This window comes from Marmota flaviventris, chromosome 2 (genome assembly GCF_047511675.1).
Source record: "Marmota flaviventris isolate mMarFla1 chromosome 2, mMarFla1.hap1, whole genome shotgun sequence".
Taxonomy (NCBI): Eukaryota; Metazoa; Chordata; class Mammalia; order Rodentia; family Sciuridae; genus Marmota; species Marmota flaviventris.
The window spans coordinates 76,434,116-76,455,713 of record NC_092499.1 but is presented as its reverse complement, the minus strand read 5'-3'; the positions used below and the strand labels follow the sequence as shown (position 1 = coordinate 76,455,713).

Genomic DNA, 21,598 nt, shown 5'->3' with positions numbered 1-21,598 from the left:
CCCCCCCAACTGAAAACAACAAACGTGTTCTATCTCACTGTGTCTGTGGGCCAGAACTCTGATCTGGCTTAGCTGGTAGCTTTGCATTCAAGATCTGTCATCATGAGGTTGGAGTCCAGCCACCAGCAGGGGCTAGGTACCCTTCTGAAGGCTTGCCTTAGTTGAGCGAATCCATTTCCAATTAACTCCTGTGCTTGCTGTTGGCCTCAGCCTCTTACCACATCAGCCTCTTCCTATGGCTGTTTCACAACATGGCAGCTGGCCTGGTCTGGAGCAAGTGATCCAACACCTAATGTGCCTACATCTGGAATTGACGTCCATCACTTCTGCCATATTCTACATGTTAGAAACAGATCAGTAAGTCCAGTCTATACTCAGGGGAGGGTATTCCATCAATGTGTGAATACCAAGAGTGAGGATGATTGCATGCCATCTTAGGGGTGCCTACTGTACCTGGGAACTTGTTTGACATGCAGATTTTGGGGCTCCATTTCAGACCTACTGAATCCAAAACTCTAGGAAGCGTGAATACATGCTTGGACAATTCTGATGATTCTTAAGTTTGACAACATCATTTTAGAGTAGGGGATCACTGAACTTCATTTTAGGCATTATGGGCCTTTCTATCTCAACTACTGGATTCTGCCATGTAGTGGGAAAGTCTTATAGTCAAGATGTGAGTGGATATGGCCATGTTCCAACCAAACTTTATTTATAGCCATAGTGGATAATGCCCCACAGGCTGTAGTTTTATGTGATCAGATTTGGGAAGCATTACTTCCATGTTTCTTTCTTTATCAGGCAAAGTTCTTTTCTTTTTTTTTTTTTCTTCCAGGTGAGTCTGAGATCATACTACTCCCTGGCTTCTGAGTGGTTATCAAGACTCAGCATAAAGGGTTGTATATACGGTCGAGCTTTCTGATGCTATTTTTTGGTGGCTCCCAATAAACCATGAGTTCTTTGAGATAGGCTAGGAACATGGACTTTGGAGTCAGACAGATGTGAACTTGAAAGCTGGTTCTACCAGTGTTGTGAGGATGCTGAGTTATTTAGCCTCTCTGTGCCTCAGCACAGAGAGGATGAGATAAGTAAAGCATACACTCCACACTGTTATGATAAGGTGTTGTTCTAATTACCAATTATTGTATGACACATCACGCCAAATTTAGTGGCTTAAAGTAGCAACAGCTGGGCAGGTCTTCTGCTCCATTGGTACCATCTGGGGCTGCAATTATTTGCAGGCTGGACGGGGCTGCATCCAAAATGGTTTCCTCTGTCCCCCATGTGACTGCTAGTGGTACTGGCTGTACGATGGAAGCTCATCTGGTTTTGGCTCTGGAGCATCTCAGTTCTCTTCTGCATGGCCTCACCATATGCCTGGGTGTTTCACAGCATACATGGTGGCTGGTTTCTAAGAGGGAACATTCCAAGTGCATATAAGCCTTGGGGACTTCACAGCATCACTTTGGAGGCAAATCAGAGGATCAGCTCAGATTCCAGAGAGGAGTGGCAAAAATAAGTAAGCAAGTAAGTAAGTAAATAAATAACATTGCAGCCATCTTTAAGTCTCTGTAGGAGTAAATGACATTAATCATAAGAAGGGCTTGCCATGGGGCCTGGACTGTGACAGACAATGAGTCTTAAGGACTTGGGTAGGAAGCAGAAGCTCTCCTGTCCACTCTGTGCCCTACACATGAGTGCTTATTGCTTGTTCATGAACTGTGTTTCTTCAGGGCCTGCTGGATGGGCTGGAAGGTCTCAAGAAGGATTCCTCTTCTCTCTGTGCTCTTCAACCACTTATTCAGTTTCTTACATTGGTTCTCACAGCTCTTTAGTTTCCCAGGAGCTTTGCAGGCCTAGTGTCCCTCAGTGAGTTTTATAAGAAAAGACAGGAGGGTCTAGTAGGATGCTCTGAGGCGATCTGATTGGCTCAAGGTCTTGACCTCCTCTGGGCTGATGGGAAATGGATCTTAGCTACAGACAAAGGCCCAGCCTGTGGGCAGACAGGGGGTCAAAGAGACCGTCAAAGAGAGAAAATGCCTTCTCATTGTCATTCTCCTTAAGGGAGACCTCTGTGAAATCTGCCCTTTGTTAGGGGCCAGGGGAGAGGAGCCACAGAACAGTGCTGATTATTTACATCCTATTAAACACAACTTTTTGAGGAAAAGCAGCCCCCAAACTTCACAGCCTAAGAAGGTTAGGACTATATTTGGTAAGTTGATTTCAATTGGATGTGAAGGCTGATCCCAAGCTGGAATAGAGTAATAGCTGCAAAGAAAGAAGCCAGATAGGAAATGTGAGTTAAGTGGCCGGGTGTGAAGCAGCAGGGACTGGTGAGGCCAGGGAAAATGGAGAGTGAGGACTCCATTCAAGGGGCTCGTAAGTGAAATGTGTCTTCCCTTTGGGCCACAGACGCCATTGTTGATAGGTTTTCACATTTTAAAGAAAAGTCTGAAATATAGGCTTTCATTGAAATGTCCTGTTTGCCCAAAGTTGGGAGCTAATTAAAAATGTTAATATTGCTATTCTGTCCCATTTTAAGTATCTACCCAGACACACCTACACACACCCTAGTGGGCACAGTGGCCCTGACTGGTGACCCCACACAACCTGCCAGCAATGCAGGAGGGCACTGCAACTCTTCCTGAGTGGCAAGGACTCTGTCACCTAGGAGGTAGGAGAGAGCAGGGAGCCGGAGGGTTCTGACGGAATGCTTTGGGGCATAACTGAACATTGATCCTTACTTAATCAAGGAAAAGATGGTGTGGCCCTGTGTGAGTGCTGATATCTGAGGTGCCCCGAAGTGAGGAACTGAGAGCCTTGAGCGTCCTAAGAAAGGGCAGACCGGAGTCCGAGTCTTCTCTGCTGGCTGTTTGGGGGCTGGAGGTGCTCTTCTTGTTTAGAAGAGGAGGAGTCCCTGAGATTCCTTTGGGGACTCACCAGAAGTCCTGAAGAACGCCCCCAGTGGACCTGAGTCAGCCCTGAGCATCTGTGCCCCATCCAGAGTCCCCTGAGTGTGACTGATAGGAACTGGCAAAGCTGGGAGGGCAGCAGTGACTCAGGCATAAGGAAGTATTTAGAGATTCCAGGATAGACAAACACTGAGGCAATGGAACAAAACTCAGAGGGTTTTTTTTTTTTTTTTAATTTTTAAATCTGGAGTTTCCAAAAGGAAAAATTAAGTGCTTTCTTCTGATCTCCTCTACAATCAACCCTGATCAGAGGGGGTGGGCCGAGGAGCCAACCCTCTGGATCCTTTTCCATCCTGTGATTTCTTCTCAGGCCCAGCAAAGGCCTCCCAATTTACTAACTTGCAAGATGATTTACCAGCTGTCTCTTCCCCCAGGAGGTAAACAGGCAATAAAATAAATGAAATTCCTATTCTTTATGACTCGACCTCCATAAATCATCACTCACCCTGGGTGAGCATTTATCTCTAAAGCATCCCCAAATATTTAAAATGCTATTTCCTTTATTTTGAGTGAAATGTAAGAAATAAGCAAAGAAGCCAATGATAATGTGTTTTAGTGCAAGGACAATTCTTCCAGTAATAACTGTTGAATTTCAGAAAATGGGAGAGTTAGAGGGTGTGTGTGTGTGTGTGTGTGTGTGAGAGAGAGAGAGAGAGAGAGAGAGAGAGAGGTGGGGGCAGGGGAGGGGAGAGCGTTGGGGAGAGTGAGGATTCTTAAAGGGGGTCTTGGACTCTTCCATTCTGTTCCAAACTCTTCCTAGGATTAGACTCACATTTGGGACGTTAGGTCCTCACAGGGCTTTGACAGATAAGATCATATGGAATATTATTTGGCATATTTGATTACTTGTGAACCCTATCTTGAACTAAAAGCTCATTGTGCCCAAATAGGGGGTGTTTCTGTGGTGCCAAGGAAGGGGGTGCTTTTCTGTCACCATGACAACAAGCATTTGCATTAAGAGCAGGCTCCTCAGGCCACATTACAGTCACGTGGCCTGGAGGGACCCCTTTGAAGCCCTTGTAATCTTTTCCTAAGCACAATTGTTAACATCTGAACATAATCATTAACCATGTTCTGTAACAGATAATTATCCTCTGTAGTTAGCATTTTCTACCCCCGAGTGCTCTGCGAAATTCAAGGAGTGCAAGACCTACTTGAGCTTTCCTTTGCCTAACCAAGTACAATAAAGCCATTTGGCTTCTCATGGAAATCTGGGAAAGTTTACATTTTGTGCAAAAATATTGTGTTGATCCTGACATCATGTGTACCTGTCATCATGCGATCTGGGCTGTTTTTTGACCCCATCTTTGCATATCTATAGCAGGCAATTTCTCCAATTTTCTGGTCTCCCTTCTGTCTCAATCTCCTCTTTCCCTCAGTAATATCTGCATACTTATTAAACTTCTAGTGCTAATTGGTGCTTTGGATTTATGGCACTTGCTGGAACATATAGGCTGACTTTTTTTTTTGGAAGAGTTTTCCTGTGAATTTCTCTTTACTACTTGATAGCATTCCTTAAGACTCCTAAGGTTTGTGCCTTGACCCAGGGAATTCACGTTTCTCTTTTGGCCTTAGTTTGCCCAGGAAAATCTTTCTTGCCCAGGGCAGAGTCTCCTCTTCCAAATTTTCAAACCATATTAAATATCTGAGGGATGCAGTCAATATTTCAGGGGAGCTAGGTGAAATGAATGTTAAGAGTGTTGTTCAAAAAAGAGGAATAGAATCAAGAAAACTCCAAATCCCAAACTGTAAGAGAAATTGATCTTACTAACATCTTTCCAAGGATATTGCACTCTGTTTTCATTTTACAAGTAGGATGCAGAATTATTTTGATGATTAAAGGGTGCATATGTGTTTTCAATGTTACCTGGCTGGAGGAGCTGGAGTCTAGAGGTGAAGAACCTGAGTGGTTAACCGGGGCTGTCTCTTATTGGATAGGGGTGGTATGTGAGGAAGGAGAAATGTGGATCACACTTCTACCACACTTGTCCCGATCATTTTTTTTTTTGCCAATAAAATTTGACCAAAATAAGCTCCCAGAGCTATAGGGGAACCATGTTTTCTGAACTCTAAATAAGGATCCACAGCAAAGCCATCCATCACCCTTGTGTTGGTGATGGAATCGAGTTTCCAAACCCATGCAACTGGAGGAAGTAGTCAGGCTCTATTGCAAAGAGAAAAAGGCTCAGGAGAGGAGGCAAAGGTGAGCTTGCTGACTGAGGGTGGGGTATTCCACCCTGAATACATACATAGAGATACATTATATACCTTTATTACATTATCTATTATAAAAAGATGTATAATGTATATGTCCAATATGAGTATTATGTGTGTACATAAATAAAAATAAATATATATATATATATATATATATATATATATATATATATTTATTTATGAGCTGCTCAGGCCTTCAAACAGCAGCTGGCTGGGCCACTTCTATCTTCTCAATTTGCCTTCGGCTCCAGCTTCCTGGTTCCTACAGCATCATAGTTTTGTCCACCCTTCCCCCAAAAGCACAGAAAATGGGGCCAATCCCCTATTTGTGCTGCACTGCAGGCAAAGCTTCTATCATAATGAGGTCCTTTGTGATGTAGAAACCAATAAACTTCTACCACAAATACCCAATAGTGAAGCAAATTATACAGGTCTCTCAGTTGAGCATTGCTTTATTTAATATATTCATCCACAGTAGGTATAAAATCGTCACTTGTATGGGAAAAACTTACCAGGTTCTGACAGTTTTTGTGTGTGCATATGTGTGTGGTAAACTTTAACATTACATTGAGCAAAGGCCTTTGAGAATAAGGTGCTGAAAGTGGGTGCAGAGACCTCATCTGGTCATATTTACGAAGACCTAACGCAGAGGAAATTCTTGATGCATAGAATATAATTTCCCCAAATGGAAAGTGGCCAAGGTGCTGGAGTTTAGACCTCCTATTCTTACACACAGTGGGGTATTTCAAGACCCTCCCTTGTCGTAACCAATTGGACACGATTTTCAGGGATGCATGACAATGTGCCAGGGCAGGAAGACAGCAGCTGGCTGTTTGGCTGATCCATTGTTCTTCATTAATTTGACATTTTTTTTTTGGTCAGAGCCCTGGTGGGGATGAGCTCATTTGGAGTCTCTCTGCCTGCCACATGTCAGTTCAGGAATATTCCAAAGCAATGTAGCATTTGTTATGTGATGTGGGTTCCAGGCCAAATGATGGGATCCAATCAATGTGGATAATCTTTTACTCTTTGGCAAAATTAATAAACAATTACTGTGACTCCAGCCAGTCAGGAGGCAGCTTATTCACAATAGTGCAGTGCCTCCTGGACAAACTGAACTGGTCTGGTCCTTGATTTGCCTCAGCCAAACAATAGTTCTGTTAGATACACCAATCAGTATGTGGGGGTCCATAGGGGCACTGCCACAGCTCTGCACTGATACCCATCAGATAAGCTGATTAAATCTGCATTAATCACAGGGCCCAGTGAAAGTGCTGTCAGTGCCCTTGAATATTGTCAGGAGGATCAATTGCCTCAGCTTGGAAAAATAAATGCCTTTTCTATCACTGGTGGAAGCTATCACCTGGTTATAATATCCTTGTACATTGGTATAATCTTTCAATTAATTAGCACTGAGAATACATTCTACCCCACGACCTCATGTATATTCTATTCAGGGAACACGTAGCAAGAGAGACTGAGTTTTTCTATTCCTTATAGAGAGTAACGTGCCAACTCCTTTGGTGGCCTACAGGACTGACATTATTGACTTCTGTCTCCTGCCTGATCATTCTCTGCTCCTCTTTCTTCATGTGCTCTGCTTCCCAGATGATGGCCTTCTTTTCTGTCCTAGGACTTTTTGTTTAATTGCCTCTGCCTGGAATGCTTTGCCCTCCAGATGTGTGCATGACTGCCTCTCTCTTGTCACATCTCAGCTTAAAGGCTACCTCCCCGTGGAGTCTTCTCTGATTAGCATCCATATTGCATCATCCTGGCTTAGTTCCTCCATTGTGCTTTTGCCATCTGCAGTCTCTTGTTGGACAAGCTATTTGTCTCTAATGTAGCTCCACCAAATTCACCGCTGGCTCCCCAGCCACTGGTGTTGAGTCTGGTAAAAACGTGGTGCTTAACAGACCTTATTGAATGAATGAATTTCTTTTGCTCTGGATATTTATTTGGCCAAGTCAGTAGTAGTAGGGTTCAGAGGAAGAACATGTCACTAGAGGGCTTAGACACTCCTAGTCTGCCTCTAATTTATAGGTTGGCCTTGGGCAAGTCACTCAATGTGACTGGGCTAAGTGACCACATTAGGTCTCCTCAGCTCTAAGAAAATATTTCCAAATGCTTTTAGTTGAGAGTAAAGCAAGTTGGGTAATGAGTATTTTGTCTTGATCATTAGTTTTAATCTTGAACAGGATAGGAGTAAACTATAAAAGTTTGTGCCAGGGTGAGATGGGAAGGAACCACCTATGAAGACATTGGCATGAAAATCATTGCATAACTTCCATAGTCTGTTCAGCAGATATCCAACCAGTGTTCCCATCTGGGAGGCCAGTTCTCTCTTTGGTGACCTGGGTTCTAATGAATTCAATAAAATGAAATTAGGTCACTAATAAATGAACAAAAAAATTGAACAGTCATTATAGAATACTTTTTGCCTAGATTACCTAAGGTCCAGTTCCTCTCACAAGATCTTGTGAAGGGAGCTCAGGAAAAGCTATAGGAAAAGCTGAGGAGAAGTTGGTAGAAGGTCTCCATGCTCCTGCCCCACTGGGGCCCAGGGCTGCTCTTTTCCTGTGTGGGTGAAACCTCACCCTCATTCTCACCCAAACTCTTCATGTTCAGGAAGCCTAGGAAGCAGGTTCAGGAGGTGAGGTGGCTTTATGGTTCCTAGCTTCAAAAAGCACTGCACCTTCATATGTTTTGCAGGACAAGCAGTTTGAAAGGCAGCAAGTGGCAGAGTGCTTGTGTGGAAGTGGAGATACGACTCCCAAGGGTGAGGGCTCAATGCTGTCTTTTGAGAAACACACAAAAATGAGGCTGTTAACTAAAACCAGAACAGGAAAATCAACTGCACATAAATTCTTCAGTGAAAATAAGACGTGATTTTCAATAGGAATTTTGGAGCAGTAGTTTTGTTTCAAAAGATAAAAGTTGTACTGATGCAATTTTCTGATATTGTTGCTTGTTTCTTACACGTCAGCCCTCCAACCTACCCTGCCACATTACACACACTGAATGGAATGGTTTTTATTTCCCTTCTGAGGCAGAAAACATGAAAATGCAACTTTTCAGAGAAGCTTTCTGTTGAAGACTCACTACTGCCAGTGAAGAATTTTCCTGTGGTCTACATGAAAAATAATCATCTTATGTCTAATCAGCCTGTGTTCTCTGAGAAATGATTTTACTGGAGGGAAAACACATTTTTATTGAAAACCATTTGGGTTTTTAAAAATAGATTATTTTATATGGATGTACTAGGTTTTCGACTATGATAAGCTTAACACTTAAAGCAGGTCATTGTTCTTGTCATGACCACCTAGAAAACTTGAATAAAGTACAAAAGAGAAGTTTGTTTGAAAGCATCAGAGAGATCCAAACCTTTTAGGACTTGAAGGGCCAAATTCTGGAAAGAAGGAAGTTCATTGAAATAAGTGCATTTTATTTTTCAGATGCTACTTAAATCCTTGGGAATGGGACAAGATGTGGAGCATTTGGGCACAGGGTTGACTTCTAAGAGTCAGAAAAGATTGTCCAGCTTTAAACAATTCTATGAAGCCAGAGGGGCAGAAATTAGGATCCAGGTGTGTAGAGCAGTCAGGATTAAGTGTCCGAGATCCTAGAGAAAAGAGGATCAGATGCTGCACTGATTTTCTCTTCAAGGCGTTTACTCATTTAAAATCTGTAGGGTAATGGGCAGAAAAGGCAATCATAAAGCTGATGCATGGAATCACAGGCAGTGCTGGGAGACAAAAATTTGAGTTCAGGGTTCATCAAGGAGGAGGAACTATAAGAAATATCATAGATTCTCAATAGGGGTGCGTGGGAGGGCTAAACTTCAGGAGTGAAACAGAAATATAGTGAACTTGATAATTACTGAAAAAAAAAAACCCTGAGTATGATTAGATCTTGATTGGGTTGAGGTGATGTGCTGCTACAGTGCTCTGCAGAGAATAGGGTGACCTTCTTTAGAGAGAGATAATGAACAGTTCTATAAGTTTTCATGTATAGAATTCATCATTCAATGAAAATTATCAATTATATTAAGAGGAAAACATAGACTTTAGAAAAACAGACCAAAAAATGACACAGATATTGGAATGATCAAACATTTACTTTAAAATAACTGTGATTAATTATTCAAGAAAATAGAAGAAATTCACTGAGAATAAGAATTTATATTTAAAAAATCAAATAGAAAATCTGGAAATTAAAAAAAAAAATCCCATTGCAACTGAAATTAAGAACCAAATAGATAGGTTAGGGTTGTGGCTCAGCGGTAGAGCACTTGCCTAGCACGTTCAAGGCCCTGGGTTTGAACCTCAGCACCACATAAAATAAATAAATAAATAAATAAAGGTATTGTGCCTGACTACAATTAAAAAATAAATATACTAAAAAAAAAAAAAGAAAAGAAAAAAGTAGATGGGTTTAATAGCTACTAAGACTCAAGTAAGGGGAGAATAATGAGCTGTAAAATAGGTGAGTAGAAATAGCCATACTGAAATGTGGAGGGGAAAAAAGATATAAAATATGCAAAAGAGTATAAGAAATGTGGAACATGGTGAATAGGTATAATATTTGAGTTTAAATTCCACAAGAGGAGAGAGAACAGGGTAGAAGAATATTTGAAGATATAGATAACTAAAACCTATTAAAAACATTAGGTTTTAAGATGCAAAAACTTAGTATGAATCCAAAGCAAGATAAATACAATGAAAGCCATAACTAGATACATTATAATAAAACTAATAAAATCCACGGACAAAAAAACAAACAAAAACAAAAACAAAAAAAAAAAAAACAACCCCAAACACAACAAAATCCTTAAAGGTAAAAGACAGACATATACTTTACCTTTCAAGGGGCAACAATAAGATAGACAGCTAACTTCTCAGCAGAAACAATGCACTCCAGAAAGCAATGGCATGATGTCTATAATGTGCTGAAAGAAAAAAAATTGCCAAGCTAGAATTTTACATAAAAAAAATCATTCCAAAGTTTAGGGCATAAAAAAGAAATTTCAGACAATAATAAAGTTCTAGACAATATATCCAAACCAGAAATCCAGATGACAAAATTTTATAAAATGGACAAAAGGCATGAACAGGTATTTCACATAATATATATATATATATATATATATATATATATATATATATATATATATATATATATATATATATATTTTGCAGTTTTAAAATAAAACTCTTCTAAGTTCCAAAGCATAGTTTCATAATTTATTAAAACTTTTGGGTGGATGAAATAATAATCAATGCTATTCCAGGCTTAAATATCAAATCCAGGAAGATAGAACTTTATTTTTTCAATTTGCAGAATACATTTTATCACATGTACTTTACCAGGAGGAAACAGAAGCAAAGAGGTAAGTGATTGCCTAAATTCATTAAGGTGGAGGCATTAGGAGGAGTCACATTTTTAGATCATTTATCCCTTTGACACTTCAACTATTACTGGGAAGATACAGATTTGACATTGGTCTCTGTTTTCATACAACCTACATTTTAATGCTATGAGATAGACCATAAACAAATGATGAGCATTTTGAAGAAGAATGGAGCAAGTCAGAGGGTAGAACGGTATAAAATTACTTGTTTAGGTAAACTGATTTGGTCCTGATTTAGTCAATCTTCTTCTTCTTCTTTTTTCTGCTGTAATTAAAAGACATGACAAGAACAATTTTAGATGAAGAAAAGTTGATTGGAGGCCTCATGGTTTCAAAGGTCTCAGTCTACCACCAAGTCAATCCATTCAAGTGGATTAATGCACTGATTAGGTTAAGGCTCTCATAAACCAATCATTTCATCTCTAAACTTTCTTGCATTGTCTCCCACATGAGTTCTGGGGGAACATCTAATATCTAAACCATAACAGGGCCTCTTTAGGAGGTGGTATGTGAATAGAGCCCTAAATGAAGTGAGGGAGCCAGCCATGTAAATATTTGGGAGAAGAACATTCCAGGCTCCAAGAAAAAAAATGTGACTGGTACAGAAGGAGTGAAGGTAAGAGTGAGGGTGAGGACTTCAAGGTTTACTCTCAGTGTTATCATTCATTGGAGGATTTCAAGCAAGAAGTAATAGAAATCAGCCTAAGTTTTAAAATAATTATTCTGCCTGCTGTGTGGAGAATAAATGGGGCTAAGGGTGGATTCAGAGACACCATTTAAGAGTGTTAACATTATTCCAGGAGAGAATTGATAGTGGCTTAGACTAGAATGAAAGCAGTGAATTAGTGAGAAATGATTGTATTTGGAATGTATATTTAAAATATAGTCAATAGGATGGAAATATAAGCTATTATAGTCATTATGAAAACCTAAATGGGGATTCTTTAAAAAACTAAAAATAAATAAATAAATAAATAGAATTTCCATTTGGTCTCAGTAGGTGTTCCAAGGATTTATTTATTTTTATTTTTTTTATTTTTAAATTTTTTATTGTGGGTTGTTCAAAACATTACAAATTTCTTGACATATCATATTCCACACTTTGATTCAAGTGGGTTATGAACTCCCACCTTCACCCCATACACAGATTGCAGAATCACATCAGTTACACATCCATTGATTTACAAATTGCCATACTAGTGTCTGTTGTGCTCCGCTGCCTTTCCCATCCTCCACCCTCCCCCCTCCCCACCTCTCCCCTCCCCTCCCCTCCTCTCTCTCTACCTCCTCCACTGTATAACCCTGAGGGTCTCCTTCCATTACCATGCAATTTCCCTTCTCTCTCCCTTTCCCTCCCACCTCTCATCCCTGTTAAATGTTAATCTTCTTCTCCTGCTCTTCGTCCCTACACTGTTCTTAGTTACTCTCCTTATATCAAAGAAGACATTTGACATTTGTTTTTTAGGGATTGGCTAGCTTCACTTAGCATAATCTGCTCTAATGCCATCCATTTCCCTGTAAATTCTATGATTTTGTCATTTTTTAATGCAGAGTAATACTCCATTGTGTATAAATGCCACATTTTTTTTATCCATTCGTCTATTGAAGGGCATCTAGGTTGGTTCCACAGTCTTGCTATTGTGAACTGTGCTGCTATGAACATCGATGTAGCAGTGTCCCTGTAGCATGCTCTTTTTAGGTCTTTAGGGAATAGACCAAGAAGGGGAATAGCTGGGTCAAATGGTGGCTCCATTCCCAGCTTTCCAAGAAATCTCCATATTGCTTTCCAAATTGGCTGCACCAATCTGCAGTCCCACCAGCAATGTACAAGTGTACCCTTTTCCCCACATCCTCGCCAGCACTTGTTGTTGTTTGACTTCCTAATGGCTGCCAATCTTACTGGAGTGAGATGGTATCTTAGGGTGGTTTTGATTTGCATTTCTCTGACAGCTAGAGATGTTGAGCATTTTTTCATGTACTTGTTGATTGATTGTATGTCCTCCTCTGAGAAGTGTCTGTTCAGGTCCTTGGCCCATTTGTTGATTGGGTTGTTTGTTCTCTTATTGTCTAATTTTTTGAGTTCTTTGTATACTCTGGATATTAGGGCTCTATCTGAAGTGTGAGGAGTAAAGATTTGTTCCCAGGGTGTAGGCTCCCTATTTACCTCTCTTATTGTTTCTTTTGCTGAGAAAAAACTTTTTAGTTTGAATAAGTCCCATTTGTTGATTCTAGTTATTAACTTTTGTGCTATGGGTGTTCTATTGAGGAATTTGGAGCCCGACCCCACCGACTGTAGATCGTAGCCAACTTTTTCTTCTATCAGACGGCGCGTCTCTGATTTGATATCAAGCTCCTTGATCCATTTTGAATTCACTTTTGTGCATGGCGAGAGAAAGGGATTCAGTTTCATTTTGTTGCATATGGATTTCCAGTTTTCCCAGCACCATTTGTTGAAGATGCTATCCTTCCTCCATTGCATGCTTTTAGCCCCTTTATCAAATATAAGATAGTTGTAGTTTTGTGGATTGGTTTCTGTGTCCTCTATTCTGTACCATTGGTCCACCCGCCTGTTTTGGTACCAGTACCATGCTGTTTTTGTTACTATTGCTCTGTAGTATAGTTTGAAGTCTGGTATCGCTATACCGCCTGATTCACACTTCCTGCTTAGCATTGTTTTTGCTATTCTGGGTCTTTTATTTTTCCATATGAATTTCATGATTGCTTTCTCTATTTCTACAAGAAATGCCGTTGGGATTTTGATTGGCATTGCATTAAACCTATAGAGAACTTTTGGTAATATCGCCATTTTGATGATGTTAGTTCTGCCTATCCATGAACAGGGTATATTTTTCCATCTTCTAAGATCTTCTTCTACTTCTCTTTTTAGGGTTCTGTAGTTTTCATTGTATAGATCTTTTACCTCTTTTGTTAGGTTGATTCCCAAGTATTTTATTTTTTTTTGAGGATATTGTGAATGGAGTGTTTTTCCTCATTTCCGTTTCAGAAGTTTTGTCGCTGATATACAGAAATGCCTTTGATTTATGCGTGTTGATTTTATATCCTGCCACTTTGCTGAATTCATTTATTAGCTCTAATAGTTTCTTTGTAGAGCCTTTTGGGTCTGCTAGGTATAGAATCATATCATCTGCAAATAGTGATAATTTAAGTTCTTCTTTTCCTATTTTTATGCCTTTAATTTCTTTTGTCTGTCTAATTGCTCTGGCCAGTGTTTCGAGAACTATGTTGAACAGAAGTGGAGAGAGAGGGCATCCCTGTCTTGTTCCAGATTTTAGAGGGAATGCCTTCAGTTTTTCTCCATTCAGAATGATGCTAGCCTGAGGCTTAGCATAGATTGCTTTTACAATATTGAGGTATGTTCCTGTTATCCCTAGTTTTTCTAGAGTTTTGAACATAAAGGGATGCTGTACTTTGTCGAATGCTTTTTCCACATCTATCGAGATGATCATATGGTTCTTATTTTTAAGTCTATTGATGTGGTGAATAACATTTATTGATTTCCGTATATTGAACCAGCCTTGCATCCCAGGGATGAATCCTACTTGATCATGGTGTACAATTTTTTTGATATGTTTTTGTATCCGATTCGCCACAATTTTATTGAGGATTTTTGCATCTAGGTTCATTAGAGATATTGGTCTGTAGTTTTCTTTCTTTGAAGTGTCTTTGTCTGGTTTAGGTATCAGGGTGATGTTGGCCTCATAGAATGAATTTGGAAGTTCTCCCTCCTTTTCTATTTCCTGAAGTAGCTTGAAAAGTATTGGTATTAGTTCTTCTTTAAAGGTTTTGTAAAATTCTGCTGTATACCCATCCGGACCTGGGCTTTTCTTAGTTGGTAGTCTTTTTATGGTTTCTTCTATTTCCTCAATTGATATTGGTCTGTTTAGGTTTTCTATATCCTCCTGACTCAATCTGGGCAGATCATATGACTTAAGAAATTTATCTATGCCTTCACTATCTTCTAATTTGTTGGAGTATAAGGATTCAAAATAGTTTTTGATTATCTTCTGTATTTCTGAAGTGTCTGTTGTGATATTGCCTTTTTCATCCCGTATGCTAGTAATTTGAGTTCTCTCTCTTCTTCTCTTCGCTAGCATCGCTAAGGGTCTGTCGATTTTGTTTATTTTTTCAAAGAACCAACTTTTAGTTTTGTCAATTTTTTCAATTGTTTCTTTTGTTTCGATTTCATTAATTTCAGCTCTGATTTTAATTATTTCTTGCCTTCTACTTCTTTTGCTGTTGTTTTGCTCTTCTTTTTCAAGGATTTTGAGATGAAGTATGAGATCATTTATTTGTTGGTTTTTTCTTTTTTTAAGGAATGAACTCCAAGCAATGAATTTTCCTCTTAGAACTGCTTTCAATGTGTCCCATAGATTCCGATATGTTGTGTCTGTGTTTTCATTTATCTCTAAGAATTTTTTAATTTCCTTCTTGATGTCTTCTATAACCCATTGATCATTCAGTAACCTATTGTTCATTCTCCAAGTGATGTATGCTTTTTCCTTCCTTCTTTTATCGTTGATTTTCAGTTTCATTCCATTATGATCAGATAAGATGCATGGTATTATCTCTACTCCTTTATATTGTCTAAGAGTTGCCCTGTGACATAATATATGATCTATTTTTGAGAAGGATCCATGTGCTGCTGAGAAAAAAGTGTAACTGCTTGATGTTGGGTGGTATACTCTATATATGTCAATTAGGTCTAGGTTATTAATAGTGTTATTGAGTTCTATAGTTTCCTTATTCAACTTTTGTTTGGAAGATCTGTCCAGTGGCGAGAGAGGTGTGTTGAAGTCTCCCATGATTATGGTATGGTGGTCTATTAGACTCTTGAACTTGAGAAGAGTTTGTTTGACGAACATAGCTGCACCATTGTTTGGGGCATAAATATTTATGATTGTTATGTCTTGTTGGCGTATGGTTCCCTTAAGCAGTATGTAGTGTCCCTCTTTATCTCTTTTGATTAACTTTGGCTTGAAATCTATTTTATTTGATATGAGTATGGACACTCCTGCTTGTTTCCGAAGTCCATATGAGTGATATGATTTTTCCCAACCTTTCACCTTCAGCCTATGTATGTCTTTTCCTATCAAATGCGTCTCCTGTAGGCAGCATATTGTTGGGTCTTGTTTTGTGGTCCATTCTACTAGCCTGTGTCTCTTAATTGGTGAGTTTAAGCCATTAACATTTAGGGTTATTATTGAGATATGGGTTGTTCTTCCAGCCATATTTGTTTATTTCTGTTACTAAACATGGTTTGTTTTCCTCTTTGATTATTCCCCCCCCCCCCTTTACTGTCCTACCTCCCACTGTTGGTTTTCATTGTTATTTTCCATTTCCTCTTCCTGTAATGCTTTGGCGAGGATGTTTTGAAGAGATGGTTTTCTAGCTGCGAATTCTTTAAACTTTTGTTTATCGTGGAAGGTTTTAATTTCATCCTCCATCCTGAAGCTTAATTTCGCTGGATACACAATTCTTGGTTGGAACCCATTTTCTTTCAGTGTTTGAAATATGTTATTCCAGGATCTTCTAGCTTTCAGAGTCTGTGTTGAAAGATCAGCTGTTATCCTGATTGGCTTACCCCTAAATGTAATCTGCTTCCTTTCTCTTGTAGCTTTTAAAATTCTCTCCTTATTCTGTATGTTGGGCATCTTCATTATAATGTGTCTAGGTGTGGATCTCTTATGATTTTGCACATTCGGCGTCCTGTAGGCTTCTAGGATTTGGGATTCTGTCTCATTCTTCAAGTCTGGGAAGTTTTCTCGTATTATTTCATTGAATAGACTGCTCATTCCTTTGGTTTGGAGCTCTGTACCTTCCTGTATCCCAATGACTCTTAAGTTTGGTCTCTTAATGTTATCCCATATTTCTTGGATGTTCTGCTCATGGTTTCTTAACAGTCTTGCTGAGCTGTCTATGTTCTTTTCCAGTTGAAATACTTTGTCTTCATTGTCTGATGTTCTATCTTCTAAGTGTTCTACTCTGCTGGTAGTATTCTCCATTGAGTTTTTAAGTTGGTTTACTGCTTCCTGCATTTCTAGGATTTCTGTTTGTTTGTTTTTTATAACCTCTATCTCCCTGTATAGTTGATCCTTTGCTTCCTGGATTTGTTTGCGTAATTCGTTGTCGAAGTGATCTTTCATTGTCTGATTTTGCTGTTTAATGTCTTCCTTGATACTCCAGATCATCTGAAGCATGTATATCCTGAATTCTTTATCTGACATTCCATCTGCTGCAGCTGTTACCTCTTCTAAAGTTGCGTTGACCTGCATTGCTTGTGGTTCTTTCTTTCCTTGTCTTTTCATACTGCTTGCGTATCTTTCCTGCAGGTGCGGGCGGCGGCTCTGCTCTCTCCTTATTCCAATTGGGATGTCGTGGCTACCACGCCGGCAGGTCACTGGGCCTGTTCTGGGAGCTGGCGTCGGCTCTGTTCTGCCCCTACTCCAATTGGGGTGACGAGTGTACCACGCCGGCAGGCCACCGGGCCTGATCCGCCGGTCGGTTGCAGGTTTGCCTACCCTGCAGGCGCGGGCGGCGGCTCTACTCTGCCCCTACTCCAAATGGGGTGACGTGTCTGTCGTACCGGCAGGCCACTGGGCCTGTCCCGCTGGTCGGTCGCAGATCTGCCCACCTTTCGGGCACGGGTGGAGGCTCTGCTCTGCCCCTACTCCAATTGGGGTGTCGTGACTACCCCGCCTGCAGGACGCTGGGCCTGTTCCTGGCACGGGCGGCGACTCTGCTCTGCCACTACTCCAATTAGGGTGGTGTTTGTACCACGCCGGCAGGCTCCTGGGCCTGATCCGCCGGTCTGTTGTAGGTCTGCCTACCTTGGAGGCGCGGGCGGCGGATCTGCCCTGCCCCTCCTACCACGCCTGCGGACCCCTGGGCCTGATCTGCAGGTTGATCACTGGTCTGCTCACCCTGCGGGCACGGGTGGCGGTTCCGCTCCGCCCCCACTCCAATTGGGGTCACGTGACCACCACACTGGCAGGGCCTGATCCGGGCATGGGAGAAGGATCTGCTCTGCCCCTACTCCAGTTGGGGTGACGTGTGTACCACACTGGCAGGCCACTGGGCCTGACCCGCTAGGCTGTCACAGGTCTGTTTACCTTGCAAGCGCGAACGGCGGCTCTGCCCTGCCCCTCCTACCACGCCCATGTACCACTGGGTCGCGGGTCTGCCCACCTTGCGGGTGCGGGTGGCGGCTCCGCTCCGCCCCCTCTCCAATTGGGGTCACGCGGTCACCACACTGGCGAGCTGCTGGGCCTGCTCCGGGCGCTGGCGGCGGCCCGGCTCCTCCCCTCTGACTCGACGACAAATTGAGGAGACTCGGGTGACTGTGCCTCACCCCCCCTACCAGGAGACCAACTGCTTATGTCACCGCTGGTATTGATGAAGTTCCCTCCTCCGCCGCTTTCTGCAGACATCAGATCTCTGCCATGTTGGTATCCTATGCGAATGGCAGCATTTCGTTCCCCTTGCCAGGCAACCAAAGCACCGGGTGAGTCCTGACCGGCCCTCAGCAGGACCCGGACCGAGAAGCAGTTTCCGCGGGCTCCTAGCCCCGGGCCAGGGAAGTTCCGGGAGCCGGAACTCGGCCGCTCCGTGCTCAGTGTAAGCTCCTATAAGTGTAAGCTCCAAGAAGCAGTCCCCGCGGGCTCAGTTCCGGGAGCCGGAATTCGGCTGCTTAGTGCTTGTTGTATGCTCTGATAGGAGCAGGGTCCAAGAAGCAGCCTCCGCAGGCTCAGCAGCCCTGGGCCAGGGCGGTTCCGGGAGCCGGAACTCGGCCGCCCCGCGCTCGGTGTTCACTCCGATAAGATCAGGTTCTAAGAAGCACCCAGGCGCTGAACCCTAGCAATCTGTCTGCAAGCCGCAGGCGAATTGCAGCCTGAAATTACCTGTTCTATGGCTGAATGAGCTGCGGTCAGTCGAAAACAGGGGTGGTGACGTCAGTTTACCAACATGGTGGCTGCTGGCCTCCTCTGTGGTCTGACCGGTGTGGAGAACCGAGATGGACCGCTTCCTTCCCCCGTCTCGAACCCAGAATTCAGCCCTGAGTACGGTGCTTGCGCGGCTGGCAGAAACTGCAGCGCTGTAACCCTGCGTCTCTATCCCAGCGCGCGCTGCAGACTCTAGCTGCGGGGCGATTTGCTGAATAAGCAGTGTTACCCTCCGTGGGACAAACCTCTCGCGTTTGAGTCCCCGTAGCTGATCCTCGTGCGATGGAAATCCTTCCTCCAGGTTCCGGAGCACCCCACTATTGCTGGAAATTCCTAACAAGATATCCTTTAGCCGTCCTGACTTGTCATACTCCCACACAGTGAAGCAGCACACGGGGGCAATGCACTCCCCTCGCCGCCATCTTCCTTCTCTCTCGTGTTCCAAGGATTTAAAATCAGTGTATTGAAGAGATGTCAGGACTCCTGTGTTCACTGCAACATCATTCACAATTGATAAGTTTTGAAATCAACCATAATTATGGATGTGTGTATAAAGAAAATGTGGTATGCATACACAATGGAATACTGTGCAGCCTTTAAAAAGAATAAAATCCTGTCATTCATGGCAACACGAATGAACCTGGAGGACATTTTGTTAAGTGAAATAAGCCAAACACAGAAAGACAATACTGCATGATCTCTTATATATGGATTCTAAGACAATACCAAACTCATAAGAGCCAAGAGGAGAATGGTGGTTACCAGATGCTGGAGGATGAGGGGAATGGGAGATGTTGGTCAACGGACACAAAGTCTCAGGAGAAATAAATTTTTGAGACCTATTGCATGGCATGATGACTATGGTTAATAAATACATATTCCAAAGCTGCTTAGAGGAAATTTCAGATGTTCTTACTGCAATAGCATTTGAGGTGACGGATGTGCTAATGAGCTTGACTTAATCATTCCACATTGGATACCTACATCATAACATCACTTTGTATTTCATAAATTTGTGCATGTAGAAGTTATCAATTTTCAATAAAAAACAACACAAATAAAACAAATAAGATTTATCTGTGGGTCATTTGTGTGAGATGAGGGAAGAAAGGAGCCAAGGATAATTCCACAATCCTTAGGAGCTTGAGGATGGAGGAAAACTTTGGCCTCAGCAGTGCCTCAGGAGACACACAGCTGGAGGCTAAGCCCAGCAGAGGTGTGCTGCAGAGTGGGCCAGGAAAGCCTCCTGCCTCCCTCTATCTGCCAGTTTCTCATGCTTTTTTGGCTTGGTCTGATTCTGACTTTATGACTTTGTGTGTTTTGTTTGTGCTTTTGTTCTCTTCTAGGAATTGTCACTACTTGATCCTGTTCCATAGATCTTGAGACAAGATCCAGGTTTTGCTGCTGAGCTGACCCAAGATGGGGCTCCCTGGTCTCCAGGCCTGGGATGTGGGCCTTTGCCCTGAGCTACATGGGAATCACCCGCAAAGGCACCGCTGAGATCTAGCTGCCAGGGACACAGCTGCAGGGAAGACACCATCCTTTCCTCATTGGAACTGTGGGATGATGTGACCAAGAGTGGCCCCAGCCATTCTGAAGGCACTCAAATTGTCTGTGGTTTAAGCTGGCCAAGGTTCATCCTGGAGCTGGGAGTAGGGTGGGATTCCCGTCCCCCCCCCATGTGTAGGGTGGAAGTCAATTTTTTTTTCCCCTGAGGCAGCACATTTTACTGTTGAGGGCCACAGCTTTGTTGGGATGACGCCTGGCATTTTTGGCAGAACGGAGTGGTTGAGAAGTGACGCCAGCAAGCCATTGAGATGATAATGGTTATGTTAAGCTGTGTATATTAGACCCCTGCTGTCCACCTCAGCCTGATTCCTGAAGAGTTCCCATTGGTTGGGGAGGTGCCAGAGGAGGGATTTCCGGTTGGTGGTTCCTGGAGGAGCCCCAGGCTTGTGGGAGAGTTCCCCGGGAGCGTGTGTGGAATGTGCTGGTGGAGTTCAGAAATAAAGTTTGTTCCTGCTTCAGTGGCTCCTGATTTGTGCCCATCCAGACTGTGGCATTTTATAGCACAAGCTTTATAAGGAACAGGGGAACACATTTTTCCATATTGTATTCAGTCCAACAGAGCTCAGACTCTGGGTCTCTCGCTCATACACTTCTGTGGAGACTTCAAGCTTTGCCACTTAGCACATTCTCCAGGGTTCTGGTTACCTGGTCAGCATTGAAGGTGTTCAAAGAGACATTCTTCTCTTGCAAAAATGAGTAGCGGGCCCAGAGCTTGGACTGCACATCAGAGCATTCCCGGATTAGAATGGGCAGATCGGGATTCGCCTTCTTCAGTTCCACATAGTGTTTCTCAATGAAGTCCCTGACGCCCTGGCTGCAGGGCGAGCACTGGCATAAGTGGATGTGAATCTCATGCAGGCCCAACTTTGCCCCCGCTGCTGCTCAACTGGCTCCGGCCGCTGCCATCTTAGCTAGTACTCAAGCTCCCAGTCTCAGGCCTTCCAGCCAAGTTCTCCAGTCGGACCAATAGCAGACACACAGCCTATGCCATTGATTGGATGATGCAAGGAGACAGGATAAGCTTTAGCCAGTGCTAAAAAAGCATTGTAGACTGCTGGAAGTCAAAATTTGAATGAAAAATTCAACTTTTCTTTCCAAGAGATTAGGGAAATATACAGTGATTGGTCTAATCAGAAAATATCCACCTCATGAGGGGAGAGAGGCAGCATGCTTGTGGGGCAGGTGGAGAGAAAATCAGGCACTCTGGGGCATCTGTGGTCCACGAATAATGAACCTATCCTAGGATAACTTTGGGGAGGTCATGACGTAGATGATCTATTCTGAGCTCATTTAGAGACAGACATCTCTGAGGACTTGTACTTAAGTTGAACCACATCCTTCCTTTAGGCATTGTAAGGAAACCACAATGTATGTGACCAAGTCAGAGCTAGTCCTCCTCCCAAGGAACAGAAACTTCTCAAAAATAATGCTCTTGTTGACCCTTTCCCAAGGATCTTAGAAACCAGTGACTC

At 42.4% G+C, this 21,598-nt stretch overlaps 1 pseudogene; it reads right to left on the bottom strand.

Moving 5' to 3' along the window:
* Positions 1–20,682: 20,682 nt before the first annotated feature.
* Positions 20,683–21,032, bottom strand: LOC114087872 (NADH dehydrogenase [ubiquinone] 1 alpha subcomplex subunit 2-like; annotated as a pseudogene).
* Positions 21,033–21,598: the final 566 nt, after the last annotated feature.